Source organism: Corvus hawaiiensis, chromosome 1, assembly GCF_020740725.1.
Source record: "Corvus hawaiiensis isolate bCorHaw1 chromosome 1, bCorHaw1.pri.cur, whole genome shotgun sequence".
NCBI classification, from domain to species: domain Eukaryota; kingdom Metazoa; phylum Chordata; class Aves; order Passeriformes; family Corvidae; genus Corvus; species Corvus hawaiiensis.
The window spans coordinates 66,994,148-67,016,994 of NC_063213.1; the positions used below are offsets into that span (position 1 = coordinate 66,994,148).

The 22,847-nt window shown below is 36.7% G+C and overlaps 1 long non-coding RNA gene across 1 annotated transcript in view; it reads right to left on the reverse strand.

Moving 5' to 3' along the window:
- Positions 1 to 1,447: 1,447 nt before the first annotated feature.
- The window catches only part of LOC125328608, a 35,400-nt gene continuing 14,000 nt past the window's right edge, over positions 1,448 to 22,847 (reverse strand). Inside the window, exon 3 of the long non-coding RNA XR_007204785.1 lies at positions 1,448 to 3,590. This is a non-coding gene — a long non-coding RNA (uncharacterized LOC125328608). The remainder of the gene's footprint in view (positions 3,591 to 22,847) is intronic.

Sequence of the window (22,847 nt, forward strand, 5' to 3'; positions counted from 1 at the left end):
CATTTTCCAGCAGAAATACTTCTGCCTACAAAATATATGGAAATGTATGTGACTGTTTTCATGTATTTCCAAGGCAAAAGTAGTTGCCTTCCTTAAACCTGACACAGAATGAAATCTGACTATATGAAATCCCCGTCAGCAAAGTGACAGAACAATTGGGCAAATGCATTTCTGATGAACTTTAAATGTGAAATTATAATTGGACAAATAATTCATTTGATATTATTCAGAAATAAACAAGGACTGGTAAAAAATAGAAAAGCGAATTGGATGGAATTGTGCAGTTGTATCTACTATTACTTCAGTACTAGCCATCAATCACTGTCAGTTAATTATCATTAAGATTGCATAAAAAAAGGCCCCTGTGGGAGTTGGATAGGCTGTTTCATTCTTTCATTAAAAACAAGATAAACAATATAAACCTTGTTTTAATTTTTGGTTTTATTTATTTTGTTTTGGTTTGGTTTTATTCATTTGGATCTTTTTGTATTCAAAGAAATTATGTGAAAAGGTGAATCTTGAATAATTATTGCGAGTTATCATATGGATTGCAGAGACAAGGAAATAGAACAAGGGATTCAAAATTAAAGTTGTTATTTGTCAGGAAAGGTTTAAAAAATTTTAATTTCTTTCTTTTTTCTGTCCTTCCAATATCCAATTACATAGTCTTTCTGAGTTGGAAAACTTGCTGGATTTTAGGAAAAAAAAGTGCTTGTTTTTTAATTAACTGTACGGTTTTTAATTCCCTAGGGTTTATATGGCCAGTTTGGAAACCTACCTTTTAGAAAAAATAATTTAAAGCTAAAGTTATATGACTCCAAAAATTGATTCTTCAGCAGAACACAAACCAGCATGAAACTCCATAAAGATATAACCCACAGAAAATTTTGGAGGTTATGAGCTGATCTGTGCAGCTCATGAGCACTTGGCTAAAGACAGAAACAGGAATGCAGTTGTGGGCAGGAGCAGCTGCTGTTATTTCCAGGGTGCATCCCTGCACTGCTGAGTAGCCATTCACACTCTTAAAAGTGTCAAGGTTTATCAATAGTGCTCACCAGCATCACAAACAGTGGCTGGTACCTGGGCTCTGTGTAATTTCTGCCTTGGATATAAAATTGGTTCTGTCAGCTGGTGCTTGCTCAGCCTGAGGATCACAGAGCTCTCCTAGCCAAGCACTCTCTCTGCAGAAGCAGGCTGTAGAGATTAAACTAAGCTAAACTAACTATGATTTTATTTATTTATATAAATTTATATAACTGCAATCTTTAGATAACTTATTATAACTTACTATAGATTATAATTTATTAAAATTATAAATGATATATTTGTTTATAATGGTTTTATAAATTTATATAGCTACATAAATCTAGTCAATTTTATATAAATTTATATAACTAAACTAACATGCATTTTTCACATCTTTGAGTAATTGTTTGTCATGGTAAAATATCTCTGTTATAGGAAGCATCTTTTGTTTGTGTTTTGGGATTTCAGTTTGCTTTTTTAAGTGAGGCTTCCTTGTTAACTTTTTTTTCCCTCAAATGACATAAGGGCCTCGTGAACAAGAACAGTTTAAAGTCTGAAGCCGTCAGGGCCAAAGGCCTCTCTGTTCAGCAAAATAATAATTAAAAAACCTGAACCCTTGCCCTTGGAATTAATCACATTTTGGTCAATTACTCAAATAAACCTCAGAGCTGGAGATTTAAATGCAAGTGTTCCCACACAGATGTCAAAGAAGCAAAAGGCCTGTAAATGACACAACTTCAAACTGAAATGAACTCTTTAACACTGCTGAGCAATGGTTTCTAATGAGGACAAATGGCTGAAACTAGAGCAGAGCTGTCCCATTTAGGTCTCTTCAGGCTGAATGCAGCCCATCAGGACAATTCATCTGCTCCTTATCGACCTCCTCCTCTTGGGAAAGCCTCTTTGCCCACACCCAAACTACAGGCAGCACTTGGGGTGTGATGGTCAGCCAGATGGTCACAAGATAGAGACCTGTGATTGGATGAGGTCAGGTAACTCACATTGTCCATGGATCCATTTTATTTTATTGGGTATATTCTGATGTATCAGGAGAGGTTATACTTTGAATAAAACCTCATCAAGTAAGCTCATTTCTATTCTCCTATCTTTGTTCCATCATGTGTGGAGTTTCATCCTTCTTATTTAGCTATTGGAGAAGGAAGATAGTCCAGTGCCAATTTTATTTTGCAAGGTTGGATCAATGTTAACATGTCTGTAAACTAGTAGAAAGGGGAATTAGGCCATAGCAGAAAGGGACAGTGCATCTTGAAAGAAAACTAAGACGGAAACCCTAACCTCTTCTAATTTACATATGGTGACATTTTGCAGAAATATTGTAACATTAGCAGTGGCATAATGAAATTCTGCCTATCAGCCGTGGAAGGAATAATGTTACTGTAAAGGTAACCTGTCCACAGTTTGTTATCAAGAAAATATTCATGGCAAGAAACATACATTTACCAATGAGTGTTAAGAATAGTAGTTTTCCCTTATAGTTTTTCCTCATGGGCTATCCATCTTCCCCTCCAGATTTACTGCATGATCACTCCCTTTACATGCTAATTATGTGCTGCTCTGGTGAATTTGTTAGTAGTGACACTTCGGGCACCCAGTGGGACTGCAACTCATTATGTGGCAATGTCCAGATATATCAGATATTATTAGCTGTCATTAATCTGCTGTGGAAGCATTGAGAGCACAGCCAGGAGAGAGACCAGGAAATAGAGTAAAAATGAAGTCTGCAGCCACTCTGGCCCCCAGAAGGTCAGAGGGCAAATCAGCAGGGGAGAAGAATACACCTTAAAATGGCCAGTGCTTAGCAGCAGATTTTTAACCCATTATAAACCAGCGTTTCTTAGAAGAGGAAAGATAAAAAGAAACTATACTGCTTATATTTACTGACTGACTACACCTTACTGGAGGAAACAGGAATACAGCATCTCAAGCTAACTTTTTATAAACTGTTTTGTAAACTGAATCAAAGCAATAAAAGTGTATGAATATGAAGAGTGAGCAACACGCAGTGTCCATCTGAATGTGGATAGCACTCAGGCATAAAGCTTTGAAATTAGGCACATGTAACTTGGAATAGGATTAGTCCCCCCTCCATTTGAAGGTTGTATTTTATGGAACTGGACCTGGCAGTAGAGAAAATCCTGCAGAAACGAAGAGGTAGCAACCTGTTTCTGTCCATCCAGTCCATAATTTGCCTGTGTAAGGGGTTTGCCTCTAGACTGTGAATGCCCTGCTGATCAGCCTTTGCTATGCAGCTTTAAAAACACAAATCACAATAGGTTGTATTTTTGCTATTGATTCTGAAAACTAGTCACTTGTAAGAGTTGTGCATATCTGTGTTTGTGCAGAATTAATTACATCTGTTTGGAGTGAGCAAATAAAAGCTGAGGAAAGATTCTTCCCAGAAGGCTTCACAGTCTTTCCAATCTCCAAGACGACTTGCAGAGTACTGTCCAGAACTGTAAGAAGAAGCATTTTCTTTCTTTACATCAGCTAGTAAGGCTGGAAGAAACCAGTCAGGCTTTAAGGCAAGCAGGGTCTTCTCTTGTCTGAAATTAAACAAAAACCAGCAAAGCAGAGGTTAGAAATCTTTGAGTTTGGTGGTGATGTATTACATAGACAATTTTCAGACCAGGGGAAAGGCAAGAGGTTGGTTAGTCTGTGTGCATTGGCAACTTACAGGTGCCTTTTGCTACTGTCAAAGAGCAACCTGAAAACTCAGTGACCTTAAAGTAAAAGGATGAGATAGACAAATTTAAGATAAGAAAAACTGCATTGTATCAAGGAAAGTAAAAATAATCTTTTGTTTCCAAGGTTGCAGGGACCTATGCTCCCTTATTTAGAAGTTTCAGTGCTTTAGTTAGAAGATTTATACAAAGACTAGAGGAAAGAAATCATCCTAAAATTCTTCAACAAATGACAAATACATGTTTGGGAAGTTGGAGTGAAGTTTTTCATCTAGTTGCTTGGATATTTCCCAGTGAGCCACCCATCTGAGTTTCATGAAGGAACTTGGGAAGTACTGGTTTTATTCCTGTGTAAGGGATCTAATTTAATGCTTCACAATTTTTCACATACTATGACCTTTCTGTGCTCTTATCCTATCTTAATGAGGGTAATAACAGGAAGAAAAAAAAAGGCCTGATGTTTTATTTATAGAACTGTCTTTAATTAGACAGACTCTGATAAACCCATGCAAAAACAACCACCATGGGATAAGTCTTAGGTTGTCTTGAATTCTGCACAATACCATGAAATAGAAAGCAATGTTAGTATTTGGTGAAGTAGCTCCCATTAAGACTTCCTAAACTAACAGCTGTTCATCTACTCAGGTTCTAGGAAATGCTTTAAAAGTGATTTTGGTATAATTGTGGGGTTTGCAGAAATACCTTGAAATATTGGGGAGTGCAGGGTTAGCAATGGGACAGGTGGTGAGTACCCAGGGAAATAATGAACATGTCTTATCATTGGTCTTGAACCTTTGCAATTTTGGTGTTCAGGAGGATTGGTTTACATTTATGTGAGAACAATGAAATATGAAAATAGAGTTACCATCCAATGGTATTAATGTGGACTAAAAAATTATAAAATCCAGGTGCTATATGAATACATTCAATAATTCATTCATGGTTTCTTTGTTAATCTTTTTCTAGTGTTTATGAAATTTTACACATATGGCATGGCTTGCCATTTTTCCAGGGAAGTGGAATAAAACTTCATTCCAGTTTTCTTTTCCTTTGAGTTCTTTGAATAACTGAATATGAGGTGAATACTGTTTTAGTGCGAGGTTAATGAGTTAGAGGTCAGGCTTACAGTGGAAAAACTGCAGTCAACCTCCATGGTTCTGTTTGCCAAATTTGCACTGACAAAGCTATTACAGCAGGCTCACTTTTTTTTTTTTTTTTTTGGTAGAGGAATATTCCTGTGATTTGCCCATCAAGATTATGCTGTCTTTTCAGTGCCTGTGTTGCTCCTTAAAATCCTGCAGGCACTTATTTTCACATTTAACATGATACGCATGAGTAACCCTCTCTCAACTGGTGGAACTAGTCAGGTGTAAAACTCTGATGAATGTACTCTTTAGGGCTGGGGCCCAAGCAAATTCCACAGAACACAAAGTGTGTTACGTTTTACAGCTCCCTGCATCATTTCAAGTTCCATCGTCTATAATAAGATGAACAGTTAGGTCTTATCTAGAGAAACGTGTATCAGCAATGCTAACAGATATCTGCACAGCTGTCTTTGATACTTATTGTACTGAAAATGATGTGTTAGTCATTAAGTACAGTCTTTAAAAAGGTGATTAATAGTTGTACTCTTTCATATACATACACAGAATTGTTTTCAAAGTAAAATCCTAGGGATAGGTTTAAAAAGATTGTAAGTTGTAACATAATGGCAGGAGAAGGCCATAATCTTGAATATGGATTGTGGAGAGTGCTGGAATGCTCTTTTGCTTGTGGCTCAGACCCCTACCAGCAATTTTACCTTGCTGGACAAGCATGAACACCTTTAGGAATATCCCACTGCATTTGGTTTTTTTGCATTATCTGCTTTGCAAAAACTAATAATGTTAGAGATTTATAGTGTTTAAAGTGTGTACAGTTACTTGAAACTAAGACTGCATTCATCTTTCTGAAAGTTAAAAGCAGTATCGGCTCTGAACTCATATATTTTATTTGCCCAGGAATTTCTTTGGCCTGTGAGCTGTTAGATCAGTGGGAAATACTCTCAGAAGCTGTGGGAGGACATTTCCTCCTGAATTTTAGGATCATGACATGAGCATCTGATTCTGCAGCTCCTCTGCAAATGTGTGCAAGTGGCAGGGCTCTGTCACAATTCTGCTCTCCTTACCTCCTGCAGCTCTTTATAGAATGCAACACCTGCACAGTAAGTGGTAAGTGTCATAAATTACCCCACCTCAAGTAAAGGGCAATCAATACTTGGGGTGACTCACTGTTTTTGCAATGTTTGCTAGGAAAAAATGAAAGGAGAAATGAGTTAAAGTTTATAGTCACTGCAGTTTTCTGATATACATGGCATTTACTCATTATCATCATAATCACTCATTTAGGTGACTAAGCCTCTTGCAGAATGAGATGCTGGTTAGCCTGAGTGAAGAGGGGAGGATCTGACCTGATATTACTGGGCTGTGAATGGTCGTTAACATTTTATTTTAAAGAATTTTGGTACAACTGAGACAGGAGCAAGAAAATGCAACCAGAAAGTACAACCACCAAAGCCCATGGCAATGTTTCAAGATTATTTCTGGAAAAATCTAAAGATTTTTACTATATTTTCCAAAGTCACAGATGTTTTTTATAATTGCCAGTACTTTCATTTTGTTAGCACTAAAAGAATGGAAATCAGAGCCCTCTTGCTGTTCTTCTATCTAGAAAAAAGGTAGGAGTGTTTTGAACCACAGAAAAATAAAATTTAAATGGATAAAACAGATTAAAGAAAGACTTTTAAAAGTGTTTGGAATGATGAACATTTAAGAATTCACGTTTTCCTGCCACAAATCTTTGCAGAAATTGCGTTGCACGTGTCCATGCACGTGTCTGTGTTTATATGTGCTGAAAATACATATCGCTGTATCAAGAGTGAATAACAATTTCATAAGCCTCCACCAGACAGTTGTAACTGTTCCTTTCAGATGAAAACAAATGATTTCACAACCAAATATGGAAAAACACTCCTTAAATTCACTTGAATTTCTTTTAGTGAGGAGTTACATTATGCAGTACCAAAACATAATAATTTCCTAGATTTATTGCAATATGTTTCTAAACACATCAGGTGTTTACTGAGGTTTGTTTCCTTAGAAGCATTGTGGCTGTGCATTCAACTTTTGAACCTTATTCTGCAATGTTGTAGAATTAACTGCCTCTGGAAAAAAAAAGAAAGAAACAAACAAAATCTCCCAAAGCAACAATAGACAAACAAACACAAACCAGAAACTCCAAAACAAACAAACAAAAAACACTGCTGAAATTTTGTCAGGAGGAAAAGATCCAGAGGTTTGCAGGTATTTTTCTATTCACCTTAACAAAGCCAAGGTTCTGCCCTGGTGGTCTGGACCTGGATCTAGCATAACGCTGCATTAGGTAGATGCCTCCCCTGGATGTGTTAAAGATCCTAGTGATCTCCCTCACTTTCTTCCTCCTCTGTGCACCCAAACCTCCCCTTGTTTTGATGGCATCCCCTTTTGAACAGCTTTATATGATTGCTTCCATCCACAGGTTACTTTATTCAAGTTGATTTGTCACAGAGCACTCGCCCATTAGCAATCTCGTCTGTAGCCTGCTTTAAAATCTGCTTATGGTTATGGCCAGATAAAAGCATGTGAGGTCAGTTTGGTAGAGCAGAGACAAAATACTTTAACATAAGGTTTTCTATTCTGTGCAGGCAGCTAATAAAAGTCCCCGCAGGTGTTGAGAATTATCCTTCTCTCGGAGATTTCTTTACAATCTGAACCTAATCTTGGTGAAAGCTTTGGCAAGGATAGCTGGCACATTAATTAAATTACTTTCCCTCCCCCACAGGTCTTATGCTGTAACTTTGATTAACCACCTCTGTGCCCAGGAAACAAACTGCTGGATAGGCACTATCAGTTTTGCAGGTGTATGGATGTTAGAGATAACATGGGATTCCTCCTCTATCTGGATAGATTCTCCTTACTCTTTCAACACTACCCAGCTTTTCCCTTAGCTACAGCTACAGGGATCCTGCAGGTGTATTTTGAGATTTTAGTATGAGGACCTTCTTATTCAATGTGTATCTCTGGATGGCCACTGCTGAGAAGTTTCAGATCCTTAGGGGAAAATGCCTAACTCCTCCAAAGCTCCCCCTCTATTTAAATGACTTTTCCTTGCTGCAGTATCACACCCGTGACGCATCAAAGCTAGTAGCTGGTGTGGCAGGACATGCATTCCCAAATCAGCCTCAGTGACGAAAGCTGATTTGCAGTGACAGGTTTCATATCTTATGGTGTCATTTTCATGAATGGCTTTGTTAATTAAATTTAATGTGGAACAAGAGCTTGCTTACATTCTGCCAGGCTTAAGATGTTCTTACTCACACCTTACTTAAAGAACAATTCCTACTGTTGATTAAGGGCTCCAGGATTTAGCCCTCTGTTAGCAGTCTTCCATAAACCCTTTGTTTTCCTAACATGTTAAAAACCAAGGCTTAATGGGTTCATGATGACATCAGTTATCAAGATTTGTGTGGTGTTGGCAGATGTTGAATTTTCAGTGGAAAACCATTAAACAGATTTGAGTCAGGGCAAGTTTCACAACATGCACGTATTATACCGGTGGTTACATGTGTTGACTTCAGCTTTATTTATTACAAAGGAAAACAGGCCTGTACTTATACAACAACAGCAATGAGAAATTAATCTTCTCAATAGGAAAATCAGTCTTGTCTTGTTAAAGGTACTCAAAGTTACTTGTTGAGCATGCTGAGCTTGCAAAAACTATGTCTGCAACTTTCAGATTTAATAAATCTAAAATTAAATATTAAAAATAAATATAAAAAAAAAAGATTTTTGGTTACCTGGGCCTTTTTTTGGTATCAAGTGCAAAGAAGGTAGTATTTCAGAAAGTGTTGAATGTCCATTTTTTGACAACCTTTCTTTCCAAAATGTCTCAAGTTAAATATGTTTATTTTCCTCTCCGATTGGATTTGTTACTTTTGAATGCTCATTGCCTGTCAGCTCAGAATACAGCAATTCTGTACTAGTTCTAATATTCTTCAACATTAAAAAGTTGCTTTTTGTCATATGAGTACAAAGTTTGCCATATGTCAAACTTTGCCAAAGTTTCTCATATGAGTACAAGGTGTTATTGTCTAGACCAATGATGGTGTCCAGGCCTACACATGGTGTGATACGTGCATAAGAAACATATGCCAAACACTGAAACCAAATACACAGGGAAAAATAATTCTTCAAATAAAAGCAAGGTCCAATGTAGGAAAAAAAAAAAAAAGAAATCCCACAACAAACCAAGGTGATAAGAGCAACAAAAAGCAAAGGAGAGCACTCTCCATTTTGTGTATGTAGTAATTTGAAAGGAGACGGATTTAGTTGCTGCAATGTTTCGTGCATACATTAATTAGGACTTCAGTTTGGAGATTTACTAGTGCAGTGTACTGAAACAAAAATGTATTGTGTCTCCCTTTCTATTCAACTGTAAATGTGTTGGAGATTGTATTTTCTTGGAAACTAAAGTTCCCACAGTTATTACAAATTACTTCAAATTCTGCTTATGCATCAGGAGGCATCTAATCTTAGTCCTTTTGTTTTACCAGTAAAGTTCCTCTTATAACAAACCTTTTTCACACCCAAAGTTTTTCTTGAGTCTCTTGACTGTTGATACTGCTAAGGCATGAAGTTTTCTGAATGTCAAAATTCATACCGACACCACCTAAAAGATTTCAAGGGGTACATCAATTTTTTTTCAGTCTTATGGCACACTGCATAGAGAATCATTAGAACATTAAAGGGATATATTTCACTTCTGTGTGTTTAAAAATAAAAGGAAAACCTAACATTCTATCTTATGAAGAAGGACTTAATTTTCTATTTTTTTAGACACTTTGAGGAAACTTTGCTTTTCAATATGCTGATTTATAAAAATTGAAACTCTTTCCAATATGGCTTTTATTCAGAAAATCTTAAAAATAATTTCATATTGAAATATTGCTTTGATATTCTGGGATTCAAAAAGATTTTTAATTTTTGTCAGCTTTTCAGTTTATTTTCTTCCCATTTGTCTTATTTAACATTATAGCTGCACAAAATAAGATCAATGTGTTTTGAACAAGTAATGGAATTTTCCTTCACTATTCTTTCCACTATTTTAGGTTTAGCTCCAGGTTGGAACTGAGTCAATTTTTTCTATCTTGCAGTCCTGTGTAAAACAAAACTTTGACTTCAATGGAGGGCTATTTTTCATCAGGCAAACAAACAAAAAAAAGACCTTTATTGGGTCCACGTAAAACCATAGTTTCTTCATTAGCACGATTTTTCCAGTACGTGAAACCAGTCACCTGATAAAAATGTTATCGCAGATGATAAGCTTTGAATTAGGACCTCAGTTTTCACCAGCTGGAGAACAAATGATCATCCACAGATGCGAGTGTGCAAAAGGAAAACATTCTTTCCCAAACTTTTCAAGTAAAAAACAAATGATTAAATGTTGGATAATTATAATTTCATGAGTTACATGATCTCCTACTTACTAAAAATGGGTAAATAGAAAGACTCTGATTATTTACACTGCTGACTTGCCCCAGGTTTATGGCATTTATTATAGTCAGTAATGTTTATAGCAAAATTTTTCTTAACAATAACATTTATAATATTTTAATATGTGTGTACGGATGGAAATAGTACATGAAAGAATTTCAGCGCAAACAAACCTAGACCTTTTTGCATTTGGAACTCCTCTGTATTATTTTAGGACCCCAGTTCTCGAAACAGTTATGGTTAACTTTATTCACACAATTCCAATGGGACAACTCATATGTAGAAAGCTAAATCTTCTCTTAAGTGTTTTCTTCCTGATGTGCATGGGGTGGGGTAGGTATGTCTAAACATATTCCTGAACACGCTGAACTGTCTCTTCATTCTCTGGAGCATATAATTTTAATTAAATAAAAATATAGGGGTTTGTGTATGGATGAATGTACAGATATTTGCACAAGTATTAATTAATTTATTCCATGAGTATCAAGTAATTATCTCTTTCGCTGTAAGGGCAATTTGCTACCACACTAAGCAGAAGGCATTCTTTTCCCAAACAAAACAAGCATAGCACCACTTTCAGCTGAAATGTTAGATCAGTATTATAGTGTGTTAAGCATGGCATCATTATTCTAAAACCAGCCACAGAGATATAAAATGCACTGTGAGACTGCAAACTGAGCACAGTTTGATTGCAGGACACCCGGGTAGAGGAGTTTTGTATTAGAATATACATCGCATTTATAATGGCTTCTTCTCTGAAATGTAATTAGGTTTTTTTATGAACTGGCAAAATATAGTAAATAAAGGACTCAGGGGATTTCCATATAGCCATATTTATTCCCACACGTCTTTCCAAATCTTAAATGGTTGTCTTCCTTAGAAATGGATTAGGACAAATTGCATTAGGACACGATCGTGAATCTGATTAAGGTGGAACCATGATCAGGTTTTTCTTTTGGGCAACCATGTTTTCTTATAACAACCAGAAGACAAAAAAAGCCTTTGGCAAGATGTTTCAAAAGGCCTTTCTCATATGCACATAAAAGCAGTTTTCATGCTAATTCAAAAATTGGTCCACACCTATAATTTTGTTATATAGCCAAGACAAAGCTTTGGGCAAAATTTTTCGGTAGTATACATTTCAGCTACAGACTTGTGGTTTCAGTGAAAGCTCCTAAAAAAGAATTTCCATGCATAATTTCCTTAAGGAGAACACTCTGAAAGCAAGCTGCAAGAGAGGCAGAAGATCAGGCATTGATTCCAAATTGGTTCAGGGAGAGGAATGCTGAGAACAAAACCATCCCCAGTGGAAAACTGAAGTAATATACAGAATAAACACCTTTTCAAATGAACACACTCTCAGAAAGACCCAGCCCTTCTCTTCCTGTATTAGCAAGTGACCCAAACTGAGAACATTATGTGACATTATTTGACAAAGAGGGAAACTACATGGATGTGTCTGTTGATACACAGAAATGCAAATGTTTGGAAAATTCCTATCTCAGCAAAAAAAAGCACTGTTTCTTTCTTCTCCACTCCTGCCTATTTATCTTTTTTTTAAACAGTAGTTTCAAGTCCACATAGCTAAAAGGAACTTAATTGAAGTGTTGTTACCTCTGTGTCATTGTCAAATCTGTCGGTGACTGGAAGGGTCTGGGAAGGACATCTTCGTTCATCTCCTTGGGGTTCCACGGCATATGGAGTGTTTTGGTCTCTCAAACTAACATGTAGAATTCAGCCGACAGGAAGAACTCCACTGTAAGTCTGTAGAAGTCTATATAAATAAATAAGTTCCCTGTCTCCAAGGTCTAGTGTTTGGCATATGAAAATAAAGAGAATTGGTGGGTCTGATGAATAAATTCTGGAAACTAAAGGAGCTCCATAATCTTTGTGATTAGTATTGTAAGTATCAGTGACATTACACTGCTCAAGTAACTCTATCCATCTGCTTTATGGCTAGTCTTACTGGTTTTTACTTGTTTGGGGTTTTTTTTCCAGTTTAGACCAAGATTCAGTGATGTTTATTTTAAATTGTTCATGTTTGACTTGATATTAGCATTGTTTTGGCAAATGTAAGAGTCTGAATTCTGTTTCACACAGGCAGAGACTGTGTGAATGTTTCACACAGGCAGAGACCAGAAAAAAAAAGAACAGATCTACACTGTGGTCCGAATTTCAGAGTGTACCCATCTGAACTAGATTTTTCCTGAGGCTGGAAAACATCTAGCTATCTCTCGTGTGTTGTTCTTGGCAACTTGCTCTGATTTCATCCAGAAGCTGAGGGCCTGACATGAATGTGGGTGGAAGCTGGAGTTAGTGACCCAGAGAGTGAATCCTCACTATTTTTCCAGGCTGACAATCCTTAGGTACTCCACCAGACATTGCATGTTTATATAAACTGTCAGAAAGCATTTTGAATCAGTAACATTAGTTCATAGTCTGGTGAAATAATGACCAGACAAATGCAGAAACCCTTTTTTGTCTTTTACTTCCCCTGGCATTTCTAAATGGATTTGCTCACAGCTGGGACTTTCAACACAACTAGAGGAGGATCCTGTTCAGAGGGAACAGAATCAGCAGTGATGGGGCACACTTCAGGATTTCTTGGCCAAGCTGGGACGGAGCTCTGAAATAAAAATTTGCATGCTCTCCCTTGGGGTCTTCAAAGCAGAGGTTCAGCTACATTTCACAATAATAATTTTCAGCTGAAACAGGAAAGGTGCAAAAACGCTACCCTGATGTTTCCCAAACCTTCTGTTAGACACCACCCTGTACAATAGAACATGCTCATGTTCATAGAGTCATGACTTGTACAGTTCAGACCTTTCCAAAATTGTTAGAAAACACAGGGTCAAAAATAATTATGGTGAATTGGGAAATAATTATGTTAATCAAAAATAAAACAAGCTAAAATGGGAGAAAGAAAAGGTCAGTCAAAACTGTCACACCAAGTTTTCTTATCTATTGGAGTTTGTCTCAGGTATGTTCCTCTAGTTTATAGAAATATACGAAAAGAGAGTGAGCAAGACACAAATACACACACTTATGCTAATATAAAGAAAAATTGTTGAGATCAAAAATCCGAAATCAAAAATTAAATTATTACAGGATGTAAGAGACAGAATAGCTTTGGTAAATTATTTAGATGGATGATGTGTCCATAATAACAGGCTATTATTTTCAGAAAATGTAGTCCTCTTTTTCTCAGTAATATTTAGCCTCTTCAGTGCAAATTTTACTTTGTAGAAACTTAAACATTTCTGTGAAATGCAGAGCTGGTTGGGAAGTCAGATAAATTTCCATGAAAACAGTTTCTTTACTTGTATTTAAAAGTATATCCAGACATTTTCGGAATCTTCCCAGCTCTAAAGCTGACTGAGCTGTGTACTAAAGTGGGGAAAAATTTTACATTGTCTTTGTTCCATTTATTTTTCTTGACCGTTTTAGCTTTTGTTTTAAATTGATAACAGACTGTTCCAATAGAACTGATCATTTTTTTCTAAAATGGAATTTTATGTCTAAAATGTTAAATGAAAAAATTTCAATTACATGTCATGTAAACAATGTTCATATTTGATTTTCCCACAGATTCTCTGCTTGGAAAGTTCCTTTGAAAATTAAATAGTTCATACAATCTATCAGAACAGTTATCTCAATCACGCAGTTTTCTTATTTTCTCTGATTGGGTAAGGTTTTATAAGCTGCTTTCACTTCTGCCTGAAGAAAGGTTTATTTGTTTCACAAAATTATTTTCATTTCATGAATGAATTAATCTCAGCTTCAGACATAAAAATTCATTCTCTTGACACTGTGTTTGTACCAATACTTGTGAGAAGTAACAAAGATGAAGCAAAATTCAATGTTTCTTAAAAGTGTCATTTATTTTATTTTTCCTGTTAATTAACTAGTACCTTGCAGCTTGACCATCACGGTAAATCTGTTCTTTAATTTCTCTACAAAAAGAGGTAAATTAGTCACCAGAAGGCCCTGCAATTCAAAGTATGTATGGAAAGTGATTGGAAAACCTGGGCTCCTGGTTGTAATTATTCATATGATTTACCTGCAGTCATGTCACTTTTATGGCACTAAAAGATATGTTATATCTATTTATTCAGGTAATTGTTCCAATCAATTTCTGTGACAAATGTACTTAAATCCAATAGGGTTGGGTGCTACATTCTTAGCTATCTTAAAGCTTTATGGAGTTATGTCAGATGGAAAATCTGGCTAAGGAAAAGGTGGAAATGGAATAGACCAGAATAATCCCTGGGACCTTTTTATCTCCTTAATTATTCCTGTTATATTTCAAATAATTTCTAATGAAGAGATGTGCTGGAAAGACTATCACAGTAATAGAATAATGGTGGCTGGAATGAACTTTTGGAGGCATCCAGTCCAACTCCTATGTAGAGCTCCAATCTTTAGCCCATGCAAATGCTCTTCAGCAAGACTCTCTCCAGTTTGGCCCTGTCTTTCTTGTACTGAAGGGCCAAAAAGTAGAGACAGTAAGAGACCTGCTTTTTCAAAGTTGTTATTTGCCATCTCTAACAGCTACTGTAACATAAAGTTATTTTGGCTAGATTTGTTCCATACTGCTGACTTTAGACCATCTGAATATTTAGCAATTGGAAAAATTTCCAAAGCTTTCTCCAATTTCTAGCTAAACATCAATTATCTGTACTATTGGAGAGCTCTTTCTCTGTAGATAAGTATTTATATAAACAAATACAGTTGTCATATGCCCTCTAGATATGTTGGACATGCACAATCCTGCCTCTTTGAGTCAAAGAGATCACAGGTGTCACTGAGGGAAAACAAAACTCTGTTAAAGGAGGCTGTGAAAAACACCTTGGAGCAAGGCAATTAGGGCAGCAGTGTCTCTTCTGCTCAGAACAAGTGATGGGTATGGCCTGTCTGACCTGATGTACAATCCAATGTATAAGTTCATGAATGCATCACCCACCATTCCCTCCTGCTACCACATCAGCCTCACTGCTAAGGAATTCTTGCACTCTCAGCATCTAAAGATCTCAATTAGTTCTGTGCAACGTCTAGCATGTGTGTCTGCACAACAGCAGATCTAGCACATCCACTGAAATTAGGAATAGACCTCATGACAGAAGAGCCTCAGATAGTTGATCGACAGACTTTGAAAGTGACTGGGAAGAAGTCATTCTGCTAAATGACTGAGTGAAGACACACCACAAGTATGTATTAAAGTGTGTGTATACATGTGGAAGCATACACATGCATGCACAAATAAGTTGATTTGTTTCTTCCCTATTTCAGCAGTTTGTTTCAAAAACCACAGAAATTTAGATTATCAAGTACACTTTATTTAATCATCTTGCAATTACAAAGTCATATATATATTGAAATGTAAAAGTCATTAATGTGGGTCAGGTTGCTAATATGAATAAGAATTTAACTGAAGGGGTTATATACAGCTATATATGGTTAGCAACTGGAGTTTTCTGACAAAACTGTTACGGAATAATTATGGGATTTAAAAGCTGGAATAAGGTTATTTAAAAAAATGGTGTAAGGTAATGTGAGCCAGAACTCTCAAAGTCCCTTAATAAGAGTCCTTAACTCAGTGTTAATACTTTATTTAACATAATGTGCTGTGCACTCTTTAAATTGTTAGCCTGGAACAGATGATTTATGTTGCTCTTGCATCCAAACAAGAATTAATGCCCTGATCCTATTTGACTGGAATTGTTAAGCACTTTTGTTCTCAGGGTTGTATCAGAATGATAACAAAAACATAAAATCAGCAAGCTTTTTAACGAATGTGGGGTTAATTTGAGGTGCCCTGATTTACAGATATTAGAGTAATGCTCTCTCTCAAGTATTTACTGAGGTGTTAAAAAGTTTGTGTTCGCATTCATCGCAAACAGTTAGTGTACTGCAGTTTCTTTGTTTCCAAAATATTAGAAGGTTGCAGTTAAGAAAGCTATTGGAATCAAGTACCTTTTTGGTTTTTCTTTTAACAAACAGTGACATCTTTCATCATATTTTGAGGGAATCTCAAGTGAATACCGCAGGTGGTTCTTTTGATCCTATTAATATCTTGGTTTTGTTGGTTCCTGGTTTTTTCCAGGTGTTGTTTTTTTTCCCCATTCCAATGTTTTAGTTTAATTTTATGTATTTTGTGCCTGCATTATGGTTTACTCATCTGCTTTAATTACTTTTATTGGCTAATCTTGGTACAACTGGATTTTTCCAGTGTAAAAGGCAGTGAAAGCAGTGACTGATGCAGTTACTTGCCAGTATTTCACTACAGGTGTGCAATATTATAGTCAGCTGTACAGAGTACTTTCACTGCAGATCTTTTTGGTTTAACTACTGAAACAAATGTGTGCACTTTCCTTTCTTTGCTGATTATTGTCCCCGTGGAGTTTTGCTGGTAAGAGTGGCAGACAGTCCCCTGTCCTGCTGCTGGTGGTTAGAGCTGTTCAAAGGAACTAAAGAATAGGTTCATCAGAACTTTTATGAGAAAAGCTTCAGTCCAGAATATTCAGAAAAGCTAAGATGTTTTTATGACCTGGCATATAAAGCAAGGTATATCTTCACCTTGACATAGTTTTAACTTAATAGAACCTCTAACAAGAACTATGTAGAGCATTTAAGTGATAACATGCTTACATATATTCCTGAAAAAAAAGAAAATAAGTAGAAGAGAATAAATGTTAGCTAGTGAATGCTTGATGTGCACACAAATGAAAGGAAGAAAGTGGAAATAAAAGTTAAAGCCATGGCAATGAGAAATGACATTTCCTATGGGCACAGTAAAATGAAGTTCAGTGAGAACCCTAAGTGGCATCAATGGAACTGTCCTGAGATAAGAATAAGAGAATTTCTAAAACTAGTGGGATGAACACCAGCAAAGAGTTTGATGTTTTCCCAAGCCCTGTTAGGGCACTTCAACTTCCTGTGCTCAGCCAGACTTGCCTGAATATTCACCAAAATGTGATTTCTGATGATTGTGAAGGTTGGTAGCCCACCTCAGCTTGAATATGAGCAGGAGAGTGATTGGTGACAATAAAGAGGACATACACACTGTACTTAAATATCCTACAATCGTTAATTAGGCAGATTAGCAGAACTTCAGTCTGTGTGTATTTATAGTCTGATATAGTCCTTCCTTTCTGATCGATTCTTTCAGTCCTAAAGTATGTACTATTTATTTAACCCTGCGGGAGAGTGAGATTGCAGTTGCCAATTTAACCTTAATATCTGGGTTTGAGAGAATGTTTCTTATGAATCAATGCAAATTTCTAGCAAATATACAAAGCCCTTCATGTATAAAGCATATGCATTAAACATATCCCTTCACTTCCTCCAAGTATGAAGGTCTTCAACTTATTCAGTGGTTGTCTCCTTTCTTCTGCCTCAACCATTCAAAAATAGCTAGAGCCCTGATTTGAGAGCTGAGAAATAAGGGAGAGATGAACACTTACTTTTCAGTTTTGTGTCCTTCAGTCATTAAATGCTTCATGTCATGTGGTAGGAAGAAATTAGCTGGGAAAAGATATGATATTTTAGAACCACTATGCCTCTCACTGACTTAATCTGGCTGATTTAGCTGTCTCAAACTGGGCTTCGAAAACTCTGGCAGTCCATAAACCCAAAGTTTTGTGGGAGCGGTCCTGGAACAGCTAACAAATCATGCTATATGTGTGTTACATCAAACAGCTCTGAAGCCCTGAAAGGATCAAGATCCAGAGACTCCATAAAGTCCCTTGAGACTTTTACTTTTGCTATTGGTTGTACATGCAAAACAGTCATATACTCTGGAGATGAGAAGGAGAATGAAAGCCTGAGGAAATAGCATCCATTTCTGAAAATGTTACAATAAGTGACTTTGCCAAGGTCATGCGGGAAATGGGAGTCAGACTACATAAATCTAAAGTTTTTAGTCATGCCCCCCCAAAACCACCCTTTCTTTCTTTCTTTTTTCTCTTTCAACTGGAGCTGCCACAACGCACATATATGATCTAGATGTTGTCCGAAAGAAAGGAGAAATGAATTTTCAAATTTTCTTTCTGTTACATTGTCTGTTTATTACACACAGTGTTGTTGCACATAATGCCAGGATGTAAAATGATTCAGGGACTAATGTCTTCAGTCATAACAGGGGAAAACAGAGAAGCAGTTGGATAGTAATTTCTCACACTGTTCTGCCATGGCCGTTCTTTCTGCTGTGATTTAAGAAAGTGCAGGCAGTGGAAAAGGTTCCCGTTGAAAGTGTTTTAAATGTCAAATATAAGATTCATTTCTATACTGCTTTAATCCAAATGCCACAGGTCTGAGCTAATCTATCAATCTGACCAGGACTTCATGTGTTTTACCTATCCAAACAGCCATTTCTTGAACTAGAAGTCCTGCTAACACCCATGCATAATATCAGTGTATTTTTTAAGAAAAGACAACATCCAATTCTTAGTGAACGTGTGCTGTGGCATCCTTAGGCTCTTTTAGTAAGGTTGTTCGTGACAGGGCCTTGGATATGTACTAGCTGCATTGTGCCTGGTTGCTATACACTGGAACAATAGGCTGGGGAGCCAAGAATATGGGAGGGAAGAAACCCCAGAATTATTCAGGCAGTGGAAGAAAATCTGTAGTATTAAGGATATTTCATATAGAGATGCTATGTCTAGATCTGATCTCTGCTGTCATCAGCCTGTGGCCTCTGCCACAGGGACCCCGGAGCTGGCTCTGGTGCGTTATCATCTGCTGATGCTCTGCTTGAAAAGAGCAAGTCTCTCAGAAAATTGGTCAGCTCTGCCTGTGAGAGTGGATCAGCTGTTATTGAACAGTCTCTTCTCAGTCATTGCAAAGGAATATATACCTTCCTGAAAAATATATGCCCTCCTTCAGCTCAAAGTACAACTATTCCCAATTTTTAGCTGGGAGGTCTTAATTTCCCTTTTGATATTAGATCTTTTCCTCCAGGAGAAATTTACAGTCTTCTCCCATTTTTTGTCTTATTTTTCAGTCCTTTATTTGTGTGATTCTTCTAAATTTTTCCGATTACTTGACCCATTTTTTTATGTATGGACATCAAAGTATATTCCAGTAGCACTTTTCTCATTACCAGATGTAGCGTTAGTATCACCTCTTTGCTTCTCCACAATGCCATCCTGTCTGGGACATCAAGGTAGGACAGTTAGCCACTGCAGTACACTGAGTTTCCCCTCTCCAGGGTGTTCAGCATCTTTTTTTCTGGGCTATTGTTTTCCTACATCATGTAAGGTCTACCTTCTTTGAGAGAAATTTCCTTAAAGATATTTCTGTGAATTTTTTTACTGACTTGGAATACATATATATATATATGTTTTGTTGGGGTTTTTTTTTTTTCAATAGAGATAGTTGTGTACTTTTTAAATTTCAGTAGAGTGGAAATTTCCACAAGAGGACAACACCACTCTGACATTTGAGGAGTTCTGGGGCGAAGAACTCAACAACATGGAGTGGCTAAAACACAGAAATTGCTGTCTGACACTTAATTCCACTAAAGCATAAAGGCTGTCCGACAGAGAGTCCATGTTTTCTAATGTAAAATAGAAGGATCTCAAATCCCTAAGCTGTTCAGACAAACAGGGATTACTTACCTGAATTTTTATTTTTTTTTTAAACCATAAATCTACATGACCTTATGATTTACCTAAATCATAACGAGCAGATTATGGTTATTCAGCCACTCTCCTTCCAGGAAGAGCTGCTCACTGGTTTTGTGTTGCAGGAAGGTAATTATGTTCTGTGGGAACCAAATTTTGAGTCATCAGCATGGCGATGGTAAGGAAATATCTCAGCCGCATCTCCCTGCACCAGTCTGTCTCAACGCCCTTACTGTGTCTTCTGTTTCTTAGCACCCATCTTCAGGCATGAATATCCAGGTGTGATTGTTTCCAGAAATGCTGCCAGGTAACAGGTATTCCCTACGGTTACATTTGTTAGAGCAGGTTGTGTAAAGCAAGCACTGACACTGGTTTCAGGGGCGACCTCGACAGTGCTCACTTTCTCCCATTTACTTCACAGAAATGTTCTGTCTTCCAAACCTCTTTTTCATCAACCCCATAGCTCTTGCAGTTGGTGTGGGGATAATTTCCACATAGGCCCATTTGCTTCAGGTAAGCCAAGCTGTTAAGGTACTGGTTAAGGAAAACTAAGGTGAGTCACTGAGACTGAAATTGCGTTGACCACTTATGGGTTATTTGTTAGTTAAATTAAAATATTTAAACCCAAACTAGTGAAGTTGAAGTAGGTACAGTCTAAAATGGAGTCTACAGGGACTTCCATCCAAATACCAAGATCGGGTTCTCTTTTTGAAGAAGGGACCAAACAACACTCTAGTCAGGAGCAGATGTGCTTTGTATGAACCTGTGGAGATAAAATGAAAGTACTTTTGTTTTTCTTGAACAGGACCATGCATGTAAAGCTACTCTTGGACAACTAACACTATAGGTATTTGTTATTTTTCTCTAGTGAAATAAAATAAAAAATTAATTAAAGGTTCCCATCATCTTCAAGTTTTTTTAATAAGCAAACCAAGTGCTTCTGCAAAAGCTCTATGTAGTCATGGTTAGAAGAGGAAGGGAGGGATCAGATTATTGCACAAGCTGTTTGAAGTTTTCTTTTGACCATAATTAAAGTCAAAGAGCCAATCTGCATTTTATGTAGCAATTTCTTTTCTTGGAAGATGTGTCATCCTTGAAAATTAGGATGTGAAATACTGATTCTGTAAAACAACCTGGAACAATTCAGATGACTCAGGAAGGTCGAATATCCATCCTGAGCACCTAGATTCATATTATAATGTCTCTAGTACAAAATCCAAGATTAGACATTTGTTAAAGTTTTTGTTTTTTGCTGATTTAGGTTTAGCACTGGATTTTGGAAGGGAGTGTTAAGACAGAGACCGATTTTTATGTGGGTTTAGGAGTAGGAATAGGAGATCTGGGAGTTGCTTTCTTTTCGTTGTCCTTGTTATTTTTTAATCAACGTCGAAAAAGAGAACAGAGAGTTTTTAGAGTTCTGCATTCATTTTTCCTTGCTACTAAGAATGATGTGTAATAGAAATGCTCCCCCAGGTTTGAAACAAAATCACTGATAATCCAAAGGTTGTCACTGTTGAGCAAGTATGATAGTATATTTATGTTGCATTAAGATTTGTTTACTATCCTGGCTAGTTTTCTAGTTTGAAAAGTTTTTTCTTTTTTTTTTTTTTCCTTTTCTTGTTTAAACGTTTTTTAAACAGGGAGTTCTGTAAAACTGAATAATAAGTGTAATTATTGTGGTCAACAGCAATTAAGACTTGAAGCATGTGAAATCTGGCAAGATGCAGACGTTTGGGTTTGGTTTTTTTCGGGTTTTTTGGGGTTTTTTATGTTCTTGTTTTGTCTTAATGTGTACCTGAAATGCAATATGACATTTGGAGAGCCAGCTCTTCCTCTGGGAAATCCATTCAAATAGTAAGCACAGCCATGTCTAGAATGGGACTTTTGGAAAAAAAAAAGATTATCTTACTCATGACTTTGGAAAGGAATCAAAGCAATCAGAAGTACTTGATTTTTTTTTTTAACAGAGAAATTCTCTCAATCAAAAGCTAAACAAAATATAATGGGCAGGTTAAAGGGCCCAGGCCCTACCTTGTTGATTTTACTCAGATAAATACTTCCATTGAGTAGGGCAAATACACTGTGTCCAAATGGGCTCCTTTAGGGGGAGTGGTCCTATTAGAAATCAGTGTAATCTTTGGCAATGGCAGAAGGAGTCCAAATTTCCTTTTTAACAGACAGGCTAATCAGTAGCAATTAAGAAGCAAAGTAGCAGACTAATAAAGTATACTTGTCACCAGTTGTCATCTTAGTGATCAATTCACACCTCCACGACAATAACATCGGCCCTTCAGTGCTCTAATGACCCTGAATCCCCAAAGTGACAGGAGGATTAGGGCAAAGATAATGTGCTGGAAAGGTGCTAATGAAGTGGCGGGGTTACAAGATGAGTTTCATCCTTGACAGACAGCAAAAGGGAGTGTTCCGTCCTGCTCCAGCTATGAGATTCACATGGATAAACTCTAATTGACTTCCATTTCCTGTCAGGATCAGGACCTTAATTTAATCAATTAGGGTTTTTTATTTTCTTAGTTAAATCAGAAACATGCACCTTGGTGTTTTCTGAAAGTAGTAGATATTTATTAGGTAAATAAGTTTACTCTCCTGTGTTGCTTTTTACTTATCTCTGCAAGTTGTATGTTGCAGATATTTGTGTTTGCATAATTTTAATTTTGTGCAATTAGTTTTACAGAGATTTAATTTTTTATGTCTTTAGAATGTACACAACTGCTTTTCCATGCACTGATTGTTTTAAAAAATGAGAAACAGAGTATGTAATTAGAGTATAATGTCATGTGTTCAGCAAAAAAATGGTGTCACCTTCTTGCTCCCCATTACAAGTGGATAGATAGAGATAGATAGATAGATAGATAGATAGATAGATAGATAGATACTGTATGGCAGCAGCATTTTGAGATGAAATGGTG